Source organism: Eptesicus fuscus, chromosome 3 (assembly GCF_027574615.1).
Source record: "Eptesicus fuscus isolate TK198812 chromosome 3, DD_ASM_mEF_20220401, whole genome shotgun sequence".
In the NCBI taxonomy this organism is placed as follows: Eukaryota; Metazoa; Chordata; class Mammalia; order Chiroptera; family Vespertilionidae; genus Eptesicus; species Eptesicus fuscus.
Genome location: NC_072475.1, coordinates 28,838,517 through 28,854,550, shown reverse-complemented (window position 1 = coordinate 28,854,550; position 16,034 = coordinate 28,838,517). Strand labels below are relative to the sequence as shown.

Below are 16,034 nucleotides of genomic sequence, written 5' to 3'. Positions count from 1 at the left end.
GGATTTTTAAAAAAAGAATGTGATACATATCCTATAAAAAACACACACAATTCATCAAAAGGGGATAAGAGAATGAGGGGATGAGATGAGTATTACAACTTGAAATAAAAAGATTATAAAGGCTGCAGTACATAGATGATTTTTGAACAAAGGTTTCAAGGAAGAAGCAAGCCACTGAAAACTGGGGTCAGAAGCCAGGGATTAGCAAGAACAAATGTCTAAGGAAGGAGTGTGTCTGTTTAGTGCAAAGTTCACCAAGAATCCAACACAGACATAAAGGAGAGGGTGAGAAGGACAGTGGGTGAAAGCTTGATCAGATTGAGATGAGGAAGAAGAAGAAGACAGGATTTAGAAGCTGAGCAAGACAATTCTTGAAGAACAGAGAAATCAGGAGTAGCCAAGAGAAGGGAATAACAAAGAGAGGGTTTTCTTTGTTTGCTTATTCGTTTCAGGTAAGAGAAAAAACAGGTGCTTGCTTCCTAGGAGTTTCATTCTAAGGAGTGATGGTGATAACCCAGCCTCTAAAAATGGTAGCAAGAGTACAACAGAATTGGCCTTGAATCCCAGCATCCTTGAGGTCCCTTTTACTACTTCTCTGTAAACATTTAGTGCCCATACACCAGGGAAAGGCCACTAACAGGCTGCTGTTTAAGAGTACATGTTCATTTCTTCACATTAGCTTTGCTTTGGGGATTGTTTTAGAATCTACTTAAACTTCACTAGCAAGCTTAAATTAAGTCTTGCTGCCTGTATACCTCGGTGCTTCAGCTGGCTGTCCTCATCATTTCCTCGGTGTGGTGCCATCAGTTGGATCTTACCAAAGTTCTAGTGATTCTGGTAGGAGAAGAGCCAGCCTCTGGCTGGATGACGAATGTCAAGAGAAGATGTGCCGCCTGGCTTTGGAACTCTTAGCCTCACACGCTGTTCTGGCACAAAGACAGCGGAAGACAACTGAGCAGAGAATACGTGTGGCCTCCAGCACTCACACTGTGTCCTGGATTGAACAAAATGCCTCGGCTTAAATTCGTGAGCTGTCAACAGGAGATTGCCTAGTTCTGGTAGCGTGGTCCCAAATTGTGCATGTGTGTGTGTGTGTGTGTGTGTGTGCGTGCGCTATTGACTATTTTACAACTCTTAACCTACTGAAACCCTATGAATTATTTAAGTGGAACAGCTCTCCTGAATTTATCTAATCTGGCCAAAGATTACCTAGTTGAAAACATCTGTTTGCGTTTCCTTCACTGGTTTCACACATGTGTTCAGATTAGTCCTTGAGGGGGATCAATTCAACACCATCGGGATTTAAGGCATTAACATGTAATATTCACTCATCACAATTCTGCAAATAATTGTAGCCAAGTTCAAGATGATTATTCTCTATGGGGTGGGTCGTCTTGGATCTTTAGTTTTGGAGTGCCATTGTTTGGTGGCATATAGAATATATACATCTGTAGTTGAACAAGATTTAATACCAACAAAACAGCTACTCCTGATGCACAATTTTGCTTATACAAGAATCCTTTTCAACCCAACCTATATGGGAAGAAAACAGTGCTTCTTATGTTTTTTTTCAGGTGATCTTTTGTTCTGAGCCTGACTTTAGACATTCGAATAATAGACTTTGGGGATCACTGGTTTTGTTATAATGTTTATCCATTGCAAGACTGGCCTCTGAGGTTCAACAGCTTTGAGACTTGAAGATTCCAAATAACAAGCCAGAAGTTCAGTGATGGCAATTTCAGTGTGTTAAACCATTCACTGGCCCCAGGTTAAAAACTTTATGGGCCTCTACTTTATGGATGAGAAATCTGCCCACGTTCTCTGCTAATAAAATTAAATTCCCAATTGTATCAGTTTTCAAATGTGTCATCAACTGTATTGGTATTAAAACTAGAAGCCATGTTAGCCTTACAGATTTGATTGATGTAATAGGGTGGAGGAGTGGTGAGTAATACCTTTATTATCTGACATATATGTCTTTAAATAGTATGTTATCATTTAACCAAAATTACTCGTTCTATATTAACCCTCTAATGGGTGTATATTCTACTGATGTTCTAATTTCATAAAACATTAGAGTGATTTCTGTTGCATAAATGGTAGCTTTCAATGGTTATAAAATGTGCTTTGACACACTCAATAATGTCTTCTTCAAACTTATATTGCATTGATTACATCTGACAGCCGCATATGGTGAAATTTAGTTATGACCCTTTCAATTAAATTATGGTTGGAAACCCACTTCTGGGGTGCACAGCTGCGATCCACTAAATTTCTCAGTGACATTCAGAGCATGAAATAATTCTGAGAGAATAAATTTGCAATACAAATGGGAGCAGAGGAGAAGGCTTTCAATCTGTATTCATTTATATTTCAAAATTCATTACTTGTACAGTTTACATTCCAAGCTAATTCTAACCAAAGATGAGTAACACTGCTTTCGCAAGAGTATGTGCGTAAGATATTTCCCTATGTTTAAGCAGAAATTCCAAGTACAGTAGAATGCAGAGAAGGCAGGTCCTCCAGTGCCTGCTCCCAGCCTTGCTCTCAGCTATGACCTTGCATCCTGTTTCATGGAGAAAAGGGAATCCATCAAAAAATTTCCACAGCCTCCACTACCATAGGTCCCCATTTAAAAGCATCTGTACCCATACACTTTGCCTTTCTCCTTTTCCTATAGATGAATTGTCTGCTTCTATCTGAGGCCAGCCCCTACCTGTGCTCAGGTCCTCATCCTCTCCTTACAACATGGCTCCGCAATGCCCTTCTCCCCTGAACCATCAATCCCCCTTTCTCCTGGGGCATCACTCCTAGGAAGTCACATCAATACTTCTGCTTCTCTTTCAAAACTCACCTCATTGAAAACAGCCCCCCAAAAGTCATTTCTATTTTTGTATGAATGGTGCTCAGTGCAATGTTTTGCCTAGAAGATTCTAAACAAACATTTGTCACATAAAAACAACACACAGAGAAATAGCTACATTTATGGGATATAAATGAAAACTGGATTAAGAATAAGAAGACTTGAATTTGAGTGCAAACTCCACCACTCACTGTACAGCAAATCTTACTCTTGCTGGAATTCTCTTTCCCAAGTCTGTAGAATGGGAATAATAATGCCTTCCCCAACTTCCTTGTAAAGTAGTTATGAGGATGCAGGAGCCACAGTGAGGACAAGGGAATCTAACATAACACCTGGCTCTGTAATGGGCAGCCTTGGGCAAATCACTGGCTGACATCTGTTTCCTGTGTTAAGCGTGGGTCATAAAACATCCCTATCTCTTCTTAGTCTTCTTTTATTGAGGGCCACTCAATTATCAGAAAGTGTTACGGCCATTTTATTTATTTAATAATATTTAAAGTTTTAATTCTTTAATAATTTTAGACTTACAAAGAGGTTGAAAAAAGTACAAAAAATTGCTATATACCCTTCTTCACCTTATTTCCCCAAATGTTAACATCTTAATTATAACTGATGTAGAATGATCAAAACCAAGAAATTAGCATTAATATAATACTATTAACTGATCAATAGACCTTATTAAAATTTTTCCAGTTATTCCATTAATTTCCCTTTCTGGGCTTGGATACTACCCAGGGTCCCACATTGCATTTAATTGTCGTGTCTCCTTAGTTTCGTTCAATTAAAAAAAAAGTATCTGTGGGTACATACACTAAGACTATGCAGGTATCCTATTTCTCATACTTTTGTGGCCACTAATTTTAACATCCTTTGATTATTCTTATCTGCAACAATAAATGTGGTCTTTGCTAAATAGTGATTTTTCTACTTGTGTATTTCTACATTCATCAGTTGGAATTCTACTTTAAGAAAGAGCTATCCCTTCTCTCTCATTTATTTATGTATTAAAATTATTTGTTTGTATGGGTATGAACTCATAAGTATTTATTTTATTCTATGAGTTATAGTCCATTGCTCTCATTACTTTATTTCTCAAATTGTCCTAGATTTGCTATGATCTTTCTAGATGGTTCAGCTCACATAGGTCAATGTCTTGCTAAAAATCAATTCACCCCAAGAAATGCCTGTTTGGATATGTAGCATATGAGAAAAAATTAAAATGTATCACTGGAGAAGAAAAAGTGTCTGGGGTATCAAGCACACAGGATACTGCATCCAGACACCAGCAGATCCAAATGAAGACAAAAGACCTATAAGGAGATAGAAGCTCAGAGTACTGAATACCCCAGGCACTTATACTCTGGCTGGAGGATTGGCCATCTGGCAATTGGCAAGAAAGGTGATTAGGGATATTTATATTCCTGGTTAATCTGAATATACAGAGGCCAGCAAGAAGTATAATTATGAATTCAATAACTATATCTCCTGGGGGGGGTGTATGAGAGAGAGAGAGAAGAGAGAGAGAGAGGGAGGGAGGGCGGGAGGGGGAGATCATTGGTTTTTTAGGCTACTTTAATGAGAACTTTTGAAAACACATAGAATCAATTTTGAGTGTGATATGTATAATACAAATCCCTGTGCAACAGATAGATGATCATGTTTGTTCATAAAATCACTTGTGAATTCATCACACAGACTCATACTTTGAATGTTTGATATTCCCTAGCACTGTGCAAATACCACGGATGTGAGCAACAATTAAACACTGTCCTTGGTGATCTTGCAGCATGGTAGAGCTCAGTATCTTTTCACAGAGCTGCACTGTTGCAGGTGTCTCAGAAAAAACTCTGGGCTTCATCAGTAAAGTGGAAGGGAGGTCTTTGATCTTTCCAGCACTAAAGTCATTGAATACTGTGATTCACTAACTTGATTATTTAAAAAATTGCTGTTTAATGTGTCTTTCTCTCAAAATATCCTAATCGGTAATAGATGCACTTTTCTCGTTAACAAATCCTTTGTAGCTGCTTAAATACTGAATCTCACAGAACTGATTCCCTACGGTCGAAAACCTCATTTACAGTCACCAACTCCATTTTTCACACAGTGGCTTAGACTTGTGACATAATGAAGAGTGAGCTGAGACTCAGAATACATTATTATTGTTATTTTTATCTTACATCTCCTCAGGGAAACATAGCACTACTGAGTGTCTATTACATCCTATGGAGAACTTCAATCTTAGGTCCTGGTTTTGGTCCCATAAACTCTCTTTGAAATGATCTATAGCAATGCATTATTATTTAAATCGGAGGCAGACAGTTGGCCGCATATTGCACTTACTTAGTTTTTTTTTTTTTTGGGGGGGGGTCTTCTTTTGATTAATCGAAATCAAATAGCTAATCTAAATAATTATAGCGTTGGACTAGAAATTGCTTTTGATGACCATATTAATGACAAGGGGAATATCTACATCTTCTAAAATAAGAAAGATGCCTAACTTATGGACGGAGAGACTTATTTGAAAGTTTAATTGATAAAATAATGTTAGAAAATCAGCAACACCTACTTTTTTTAATAGTTAATAATATAGGCTTTAGGTTTATTTCATTAGTACTAGAATCTGAGATTAGAGAGAAAAGTGAAAAACAGATGAAAAACCAAGATATTAAAAAAGATGCTTTATGCCATAATATCAAATTCACATTTTATATTTACTGCAATTTCAAGTGTGAGCAGTCAGGTTCTAGCACTAACCAAAGACTGCTTATAGCTAGCTACCTTTCCTAAGCCCTTAAGCTGAAATAACAGATCTTTTTACAAAACATAGCTCTACCACAATGGGCTTGTTTGAAGGAGTCTAAGACTATCATGTCATCTTTTATTAAAACAAGAACTGATTTTCATTTGTAAATTGATTTTAAAATATAGATTCTTAATTAGAAATTGCTTCCAAAGTAGCATCCTGAAATATATCATGATTAAAATGTATACCTTTTCCCCTACAGATAAACCTATGTAGATGTGGAGTTACATGTGTAATGCTTATAGTGAGAGGCAGGACCCAGTGACCTATTGGAAGAGTTGAAAGACTAAAGTAAAAGTGAAGAAAGAATTGGATTTTGTTAAATGAGTGTGTTTTGGAAATACCAGTTCAGACAACAGAATGGCTCACTGAGCTGCCTGGGGCTGCAGGGAAGAGTCAGCAAAGATGTTTGTGAGCAGCAGGAAAGGATGAAAACAGTTCAGGGTGACCAACTAGGTGGTCAGTCGTGATGGGAATCGAGGCAGCAAGCAGCTACTGGGGCTGCAGAGGAGAGGGGCAAGGCCAGTTTAAGCCTGCACTCTATGGTGGGGCTGCAGACCAGCAAGGAGAGACTGAGTAATCCTGCAGTGGAAGAACACTAAGGAATTTAGTTGATCGAATCTGGGAGTTTGTTGTAACTAAACAAATAATGCGGGTGTGTGCAATTTACTTCCCTTCTTGAATATAGCTCTATCACAAGTAGTTTTATTTTTAACACATTACTCTGGTCAGTGGCATTCCCAGTGTGTCCCAAATTTGTGTAAATTCAGATTTTGCACTGTGGATTTCCTTCAGGCCAGGTTATAAACCTAATGTTATTCTATGTTGACATTTTAAAATATTCAAATTTCAACAGCCTCCATATAGTGCAGAAGGTAGAGCTTCGTGCTAGAAACTTATGAAAACATATGCCCCATAGAAACAGGGCACTCAAAATTGCTTAAATATTTCAATTGCATAAATGATCCAAATGCTTGCAAACATTTTACAATTATAGACCAGTAGAGGGCTTTAAGAGGCACTTTCATCTATTCCAATTGCTGGATTTGTGTCTCTGTAGCCCAAGGTCTGGCTGTAATGTGTGGTTCTATTGGTTGATGGATTCTCACTTCACATATTTCTGGGATTTGTGGACATCCTGTGGTGATTCTAACCCTCATCCCTTTCTCCCTTCTGGATTTCATGCCTAATTAACTGATATAAAAATGATTGCAGAGCTCACAAATTCTTAAACTGAGATAAAACGAAGGTAAATGTGGCATAACTGAGTCTTTTCCAACCTCAGTCATTAGGAGTATAAATATTTCCCTTGCAAAAGGAGCTTGAAGTAAGGTTAATACATGATTTTGGAGAGTAAGAAATCTATTCCCCCCTCCTTCCTTTTTAAAAAAATATATGCACTAGTAACTGCATTTAGAATTAAATCCAAAGTAATATACCTAGAGGTACATTCTACAAGCACATTATGATATTTCTTACCAACATAAGGACAGTAGCATCACTATATAATCATTGCAGTTTCATACATATACTTTTACCTAACAACACCGACAGCCCCCCTGATAGACAGCCAACAGCATTTTTCGGTTATTATATCAAGTGACAATGGTTCTAGGCAACCTTTGCCTCAGCACACATGAGGAATATATTTATAAAGAGCCACTCTGGAGATCCCTATTGCTGGAGAAAGAGAAAAGTGTCCTGGATCCTTCCAGGACTCTTGGTCTTTCGGGAGCAGCACACATCAAGTGAGGGAAGAGGGAGAAAAATCCCCCAAATCCCTGCAGGATTCATTTATTCAAAAAGGAAATAAGAGAAAAGTACTCAACATGCAAAAGTCGTGTGAAGAAAATGAAGGAAAACCACAGAACATGCCTAAGGCTGGGGAAGACTGCCCTTCCGCATCTGAACCACAGGAGGCAGCAGGAAGTCCTCAACCTTCTGAAGAAGGTGTAAACCCAAAGCAGAAGAGAAGCAGGCTGACTCATCCTGACCAGGGCTCTAAAGAGGACGCTCCCTGTAGGCAGTTGGACCCTAAAGAAATGCTAAGAAGAGTAAATGTGTTGGAAAGGCTTGGAGAAGAAATAAGAAGAGTCAGAAACAAGTTTGTGATGATGCATTCAAAGCAAAGACATTCACACAGCCATTCTTACTTGCTTTAGGCTTTGAATTATTTTTATTTTATTTTTGTCTGATGGTAAAATCTGGCCCTGCTTTCTTTCAGTTAGCATTTTCTGATGTATCTTTTACATCTGATGGGCTTTTGTTTTAGGTAGTTTCTCTGTTAGCAGCTTCTTACTGAATTTTTGTATTTTGACCCATTCTCTGGGTTTATTTTTCAATTGGGAAGTTTCCCACATATGCATGAAAATATGTTCATTCCATAGTGTAAAGTAAAACATCACAAAGTTACAAAGCAGCATATTTAGTATCAGCTTACATATGTAGGATAAATCCCAAACTGAGTATGTACATGTGTGTGTGTGTGCATACATTCATACATAAAAAACTCAGTTTTGCTTATTTCTATGTGGTGTGAATTTTCTTTTTGCTTGTATGTATTTTTTAATGAACACGTGCAACAGACAGAATTACATATTTTTAATAAGTAAGAATCAATTTGCAAGCAGCTTAAAAGGGCAATGGAGCACCTAAACTCTTGGTGCAGTAACTTTTAAAATGTAAACCTCAAATGGCGTCTGGGTCTCAGCTAGGGGAATAAAACTGACAATTATTACAGATTTCAAAAAAAATAGCCACTCTTGCCCTAACCGGTTTGGCTCAGTGGATAGAGCATCGGCCTGTGGACTGAACGGGTCCCAGGTTCGATTCCGGTCAAGGGCATGTACCTTGATTGCGGGCACATCCCCAGTAGGAGGTGTGCAGGAGGCAGCTGATTGATGTTTCTCTCTCATCGATGTTTCTACCTCGCTATCCCTCTCCCTTCCTCTCTGTAAAAAAATAAATAAATAAAAAAAATAAAAAAAATATATTTAAAAAAAATAGCCACTCTAATAGGCAGTGGAGGTTAGGAACAAGTTTAGGTAGTTTGCAAATAGCTGCAGAGGTTATTCTAATGCAGCCACCTCAGTGGATATCCCCTCCCCTTATGTACCTCCTCCCCCCCATTATCAATCTTTTTGGATCCCAAAGGCTTTTTGAGAATCACTGGTGCAAAAAAAAAAAAAAAAATCAATAGGGTTTCTGGCATTTATTGAGTACCTGCTATGTACTAAGCACTTTCTATGATTTATTTCATTAAACCCCTCAGTGTCACGAGGAAGGAACTTCACAAAAGAGGAAACAGAAGTTCTTTCACTCAACCAATACTTATTAAGCATCTACTATTTTCCAGGCACTTTTCTAGGCTTGGTGATACAGCTCTGAACAAAATAGACAAAGCATGTGCTTTCAGAAGCTTACAGTCTAAGGGCTCAGAAAAGTGAACTCACCCAAAATGAAGACAGCATTTGAGACCAGCCTGTGTTCCATGTTCTATATACCCACTTCCAGAGACTCCTCATCATCACATCCTTTCCTGAACAATCTGGTTTACTTCAAACCCCAACATCCATGATACACTGCTGTTCACTTTAAGCAAATGGCATCCAGTAGGTACTGGGCCCTGGATACAGTGAGGAGCACAGCAGACAGGGGCCCTGCTTATGGAGCTTAATCAACCCAATAAACACACAGGAGTATTTAATTGCAAACTGTGTTAATGCAATGAAGAAAACATAGCAATGCATTATGTGAGGGAATAATGAGAAAGAATCACAGGGGCCTACTTTAGACTGGGGAGGGGAGCAGGGCAGGCCTCTTTGAGCATGCCATTTATGCTGAGAAGCTGAAGGGTAAGTGACTTAGGAGGGAAGCAGTATTCCAGACACAGGGAAAAACAGAGGCCTAGGGCAGGAAAGAGAGTTAAGAAGAAGGTGCTGAAAGAAACCAGTGAACAAAAGGGAAAGAGGAAGCTGGGATAAGTAGTTGGAGGCAGATCTTGTAGGGCTCTGGAGGCAGCAAGGATGTTGCTTTTTCTCCTAAATGCAGAACTTAAAAAACAACAACAAAACAAAACAAAGCAAAACAAAGGGAGACAGGGAGAGAGAGAACATAGAAGTGAGAGAAACACATCGATTGGTTGCCTCCTGCACACACCTCTATCAGGGTTGGGAATCAGGAATCGAACCCACAGCTCCTCCGTCCTGGGGCTGACGCTCTGACCATCGAGTCAAACCAGGCAAGGCTAAATGCATAACATTTGACAAGCTATTTACAGAAAGGGTTATAGGCAATCTAGAGTAGAAATCTAAGGACAAATTGAGTGGTGATTGCAATGATTCAGGTGAAAGGAAATAGTGGCTGGATTAAGATGGCTGTGATTGAGACAGAAAAAGAGTAAATAGATTGTGGATATTCTTATTTAAGAGATAGACTGAACAGGACATAGGTAATAGGGCGAGTCAGGATGACACCCAGGTTTCTTCTGGACCATCTGGGGGTGCTCTTCACTGAGAAAGAATGGACCAAGAACAGAGCAGAGATGGGTGAGAGATGGGGATCACGGATTTTGTTTTGGATTGGCAAATCTGAGATACTTATGAGACATCTACTTGGGAATTTAAGGATATACAAGGCTCTAGTTCACAGTATAGATCTGGGATAGAGATACCATTTGGGAGTGCTCAGCACACTTAAGTGTATCCTTTCAGGAGGATGAGATTTCCTGGGGTGTGTGGAGAAGAGACAGCCTATGGCCAAGCTCTGGGAAATTCCAATACTTGACTTAGGACGATGAAGAGAGAAATGATCATTCATGTGAGCGCAGAGCCTGGCAGAAAGAAGGCCCACAATGCATGTTTATTACTAACCTCCCGGACTGCGAAAAACACGTCCTCAGCTTGGAACAACACACTCTAGGTTGAAATAACTGATGTATAAAGTTGAACCATGTGAACTGTCTTTTTTTTGTAGGTTAAAAGTAGCCAAATTTTGGCAATTTCATAAAGTACAACCTTATAAATATAATTTGAAACAAAATCCATTTATATCATGGGACAGTAAACAGTTCTAAAATGTTGCCCTTTCATACTTAAGGAATAATCTTTTGCTAACATTAGAAGCTTCTTTTGCAAAAGATATTAAAACAAATTGTGCTGCATACCACTTACCGACTAGTTTTACCCTGGCAATTAAGCCAACAGCCTGAAAATGCCATTGACAATTTATCACCATGTTTTGACTACCGATAGCCCCAATTTTTGTTTGTTTGTTTGTTTTTTATCCTTCCTTATTTTTATTTTTTTAAGACTATAAAGTATACTGTATATTTGGTTCTAAACCATCAAGTAAACTGTACAAAACAAACAAAAATCTATTTTTTAAAAAACCTTAGAATTCTTTTTTTAGAATTTTTTCTTTCAAGAAAAACAATTTTAAATATAATAATGTTACATGCAATAAAATATTAATGTTTATTGCCGGTAGCCCCAATGTTATTCCCTGGTAAATCCTCATATTCAGCAGGGTAAACATGTGCAGTTTCACACATCTCAACTTTCTGGCTTTTTAAAAATCTCTGATTCCCTACTCCTCTCTGCAGGGAAAAAACATTTAAAGGAAATTAATAGACATGGTTAAATGCTCTACAATTTAATCTTAGCATGTTGAGACTAGCTTTGAAAAACTATTCTGAAACAGTTTGAGTTACTTTGTATAATCACAGGACTAGTTCATTTTAGCAAACAGACATATTCCAAAAATCTGTTAATAATTCAGTAGCATATTTTAAATTTACCACGAGCTCATGATTTAAAGCTGGGATTACAGACTCAGATGTCAAATGTGTGAACTGGACCAATGTAATAAAAAGGAGTGGGGTCTGTGGCAACTGGACAGGGTATTCCTCACCTAAAGAAAACATTTTTTCTTCTAAAACATAAACTGCAAAACAATTCTGTTGGGATGAGATGGTGGGAGAATTTCAGCTTGCCAATTTCCATAGAATGGACCATATATTGGTCACTTCTGAAGTAATGAATGAGCTATGTTTAGGCTGGAAACAAATGCAAACCTAGTACTAAGTTGGGGGACCCACATAACTTCCTATGTCTCACTTTTCTCTTCTGTAAAATGGGGATCAAAGTAGTACTTATCTCATCTATATAATAAAAGCCTAAGCTACCGTTATGGCGGAACGACCGGTCGCTGTGATGCGCACTGACCAACAAGGGCAGACACTCAATGCAGGAACTGTCCCCTGGTGGTCAGTGTGCTCCCACAGGGGGAGCGGCCGCTCAGCCAGAAGCCGGGTGCACAGCTGGTGAGTGTAGCAGCGGTAGTGGGAGCCTCTCCTGCCTCTGCAGCAGCACTAAGGAGCAGCAAGCCAAGCGGTTAGGAGTGAGCAGGTGGGCGGTAAGGAGCGAGGGATCATGGATTGCAAGGGAGATGTCCCCTGAGAGGTCCCAGACTACGAGAGGGCACAGGCCGGGCTGAGGGACACCCCCCCCCCCAGCCCCAGTGCATGAATTTCATGCACCGGGCCTCTAGTAGAATTGTTATAAAAACTCGGGGGAGGGTAACGTATGTACGTAAAGGTGCTAGCACAGTGCTTAGGTAACAGCAAAAGTCCAGTCTCAAAAACCAGTAGAGTATTCTGCATTTCCCTCTGACAACACCCACTATTTCCTTAGAACCTTTCACTTTCTCTTCACCTACTGTTTCCACAGATAGGTAAACAAGTATCAGGCATATGATGGTAAACCCATTGTTCAACATTATCTTTCTTACTTCATTAACTTCTAGGTGCACTAATCCTGTTCTTATTTTCCCATGCTAAACTGTGCTGCTGAAATAATACTTTTTGTACAGCTTCCTAAATTCAACCTGGAAAAGAAGAAGCCTACAACATAACGTACACTAGTCATTTCACAAGTGTGTCCCTAAAATAAACACGTCACCATTAACAACCATTATTTTAGATATCCGGATAAATATATATGTGTATGTGTGTGTGTAATTATACATAGAAACACTTTGGTTTTCTTCATTTTTCAGAAAATATGAGCTGGTGCACTATTATATTTAAAGTAAAAGTGGGTTAATGTTTTTGTCAGCCTTATAATCAAATGGTTGTCGTTACTTGTATAAAGATAGCAATTAATTCTAGTTTGTCATAGATGGTTAATAATTCCCAGTGATGGATTATTCATGCTAGATAGCTAGCAGAACACGATGTTTTTATAAGGGTAGTAAGAATAATATGTTTTGCGGCAGTTAAGAAGCAGGTGTCTAACCAAAAACTAAAAATTTCCAATTAGGGTGACACAAAAAGAAGGTGATATGAGAGTAATACCAAAATAAAAAGAGAGGAAATGAGACAGTATTTTAACTAAAGTTGACTTCCTTAATCTAGAAGGTGAGAATTTTTACCAGTGATGTATCATTGTCTCAATAAGCCATTACTTTTATAATCTGAAGCAGATGAATGAATATAATGTGTTTAAGACAAACATTTAAATGTTTCAACTTATTTGTAATTATCACTCTTTTTTAAGGTTTTTAAAGTAATTTTTTATTGTAGTAAGAAAACAAAAATTTTTCCATCTTAACCATTTTTAAATATATACAATCATTTCTTTTTGTACTACTACAATTATTCATTCTACTCTTATTGCTCAGACTCACTACTTTCTTCCTTATCCTTCCTTAGCCACAACTAGCTCAATATAAGACAATAGAGAATGTTGGTGATTATAGAGAACCAGCATTCAAATACAGTAAACACACACACACTTACCTGTGGGCTGACTTCTGACCTGTTTTGTAATCCCTGTGCTGTAACGAATAAGGAAACAAAAACTGCTGATTCTGTGTCTCAAATCTGCATCATCATTGCTACCACCTTTGGTCACTGCCATCACCTCTGGTTCTTCTGACACCAAGGGACATGTTTTCTTTCCCAGATTGTTTTATGTATTTTAATTCTAAATGACCAGTGCCAAAAGGCTCATAGCTATTAAATTTTTACCAATATAAATTACCTTTCTTGATCAGATGTTTTTTTTTTGTCTTCAAGATTCTTGTCTTAAAAAATACAGCCATCCTATGTTTTTTGAATGATTTTGTCTATTATTGCTTTGCCACCTTTTACTTTTTTTCATTTTTTTATTAGTCTCTTTAATACACTAAATAGTTTGCTTTTGTTTTCCACCCAGCATGGCTGTTTCTACCTTCAATCAACTGCCCTCCCTTGCAGGCCAGGTGCCTCTCAACTGCCCTCTTCTGCTGGCCATCTTGTGGTGGCCATCCTGTGTCCACATGGGGACAGGATCTTTGACCACAAGGGGCAGCTATATTGTGTGTTGCAGTGATGATCAATCTGCATAGTACTCTTTTATTAGATAGGATAGAGGCCTGGTACAGGGGTCGGGGCCAGCTGGTTTGCCCTGAAGGGTGTCCCTGATCAGGGTGGGGTTCCCTTGGGGCGTGGGGCAGCCTGAGCAAGGGGCCTGTGGTGGTTTGCAGGCTGGCCACGCCTCCTGGCAATGCAATCGGAGGCCCTGGTATCTGGAATTTATTTTCCTTCTACAGTTGAAACTTTGTAGCCTGGAGCAGAGCCAAGCCTGGGGCTCCATCCGAGGCCAGCTGCCATTTGTGTTGGGGTTATAATTGAAACTTTGTTGCCTTAAGTAGGTGGGCCCGGCCAGTGTGTTCGGAAAGCTTTGCTTCCCCTGTTGCCAGCGGCAACCCTGGCCTGCTCTCTCAAGCTCCATTCTGCCGCCATTTGTTTGAATTTGTTTACCTTCTATAATTGAAACTTTGTAGCTTGAGTGGAGGCTTAGGCCTGCAACGGCTGGCAGAAAGCTTGGCCTCCTCTGTTACCTAGGAAACCTTGCTCTCTGTGGCTGTAGCCATCTTGGTTTGGGTTAATTTGCATACTCGCTCTGATTGGATGGTGGGCGTGGCTTGTGGGCATGGCTTGTGGGTGTGTCGGCGGTATGGTCAATTTGCATATTTGTCTATTATTAGATAGGATTGTAACAAATTAGAGGCCCGATGTACAAAATTTGTGCAAGGGGCTTGGCCCCCACCTCCACTGCAGCTGCCTCGGCCCCCGCCACTGCGGCTTCGTCTGGAAGGTCATCAGGAAGGGATGTCTGGTCTATTAGCATATTATGCTTTTATTATTATAGATTTGTTTAGCATTTTGTCATGGTTCCTGTTTACTCTTTTTCTTTTTGCTCTGATTTTAAATATATATTTTCCTTTGTTCTTAAATATATATTTTTTATGAACGTAAAGAATAAAACAACATCTACTGACTCCACAAATTGTAAAATAAGGCATTTAAATATGCTTTCTTACAGATCATCTGTTTTGAAGTGACCTTGGAGTATTTGATCCACAACATAATTTTTTCTGCCTATGGCATCATATTTTATAAGAATTATTTTTAACATATTGTTTTAAAACAAAATAGCAGAAACTATTTAAATGTCACATATTTCATTATTTTATAGTCCCAATCTTGAATTCTAAGTATGCATTTATTGTTGCTGTTGGTGGTGGTGGTGGTGTATATCTTCCTTGTATGACAGAGGAAATTGTTCTTTTATTCTCATGCACACTGAGTCATAGCTGAGCTGGATAAGCAGTTTTGAATCATAAACTTATTCCATGGCAATTCTATATACATTGTTCCATTACCTTTGATCACTAAGTGCTACAGAAGAGAAGTCTGATGACAAATGGATATTTCCTCTCTATTTTTTATGTTTGGAGTTTAGGCTTTTGATTTTTCCCCCTTCATTTTAAAATTTAAATAAAAAAACAACATTAACAAAGTGTGGATAGATCTCTTCCTAGAGTGGAATTGCTGGGTCATATGCTGACAATAAAGTTAACATTTGAGGACTAGCCAAGTTGTTTTTCAATGTGGCAGCACTGTTTTACAATCCCACTGAGAATTTATGAGGGCTCAATTTCCTCTATATCCTAATAGTTGTTATCTTTTTTTAAATTTTATTTTAGCCATCTAACAAATGTAAAGAAGTATCTCATTGTGATTTTGATTTGCATTTCCCTAGTGACTAATGTTGTTGTGTATCTTTCCATGTGCTCATTGGGCATTTGTATATCTTGTTTGGAGGAAGAAATGTACTCATATCCCTTGCCTATTTTAACTGGCTTATCCTTTTATTTTTGAATTAAGAATTCTTTATGTCCTTTGGATACAAGCCTCTTCCCAAATATTTCATTTGCAAATACTTTCTCCCATTCTGTAACTTGTCTTTCCACTTTCCTGATTGTGTCCTTAAAACACAAAACGTTTCAATTTGACGAAGTCCAATTTACTTATACTTTCTT

At 38.5% G+C, this 16,034-nt stretch overlaps 1 protein-coding gene across 3 annotated transcripts in view; it reads right to left on the bottom strand.

The window, feature by feature from the left end:
- SERPINI1 (serpin family I member 1) overlaps positions 1–16,034 on the bottom strand; it is a 77,668-nt gene that overhangs the window by 48,892 nt on the left and 12,742 nt on the right. Inside the window, exon 1 of one of the 3 annotated variants that reach the window (XM_054713704.1) lies at positions 13,465–13,503. The exons of the other annotated variants lie outside the window; for them this stretch is intronic. The gene's annotated coding sequence lies outside the window, so the exon portion shown is untranslated. Of the gene's footprint in view, positions 1–13,464; positions 13,504–16,034 lie in introns of those variants that run through there. 3 annotated transcript variants of the gene reach the window in all.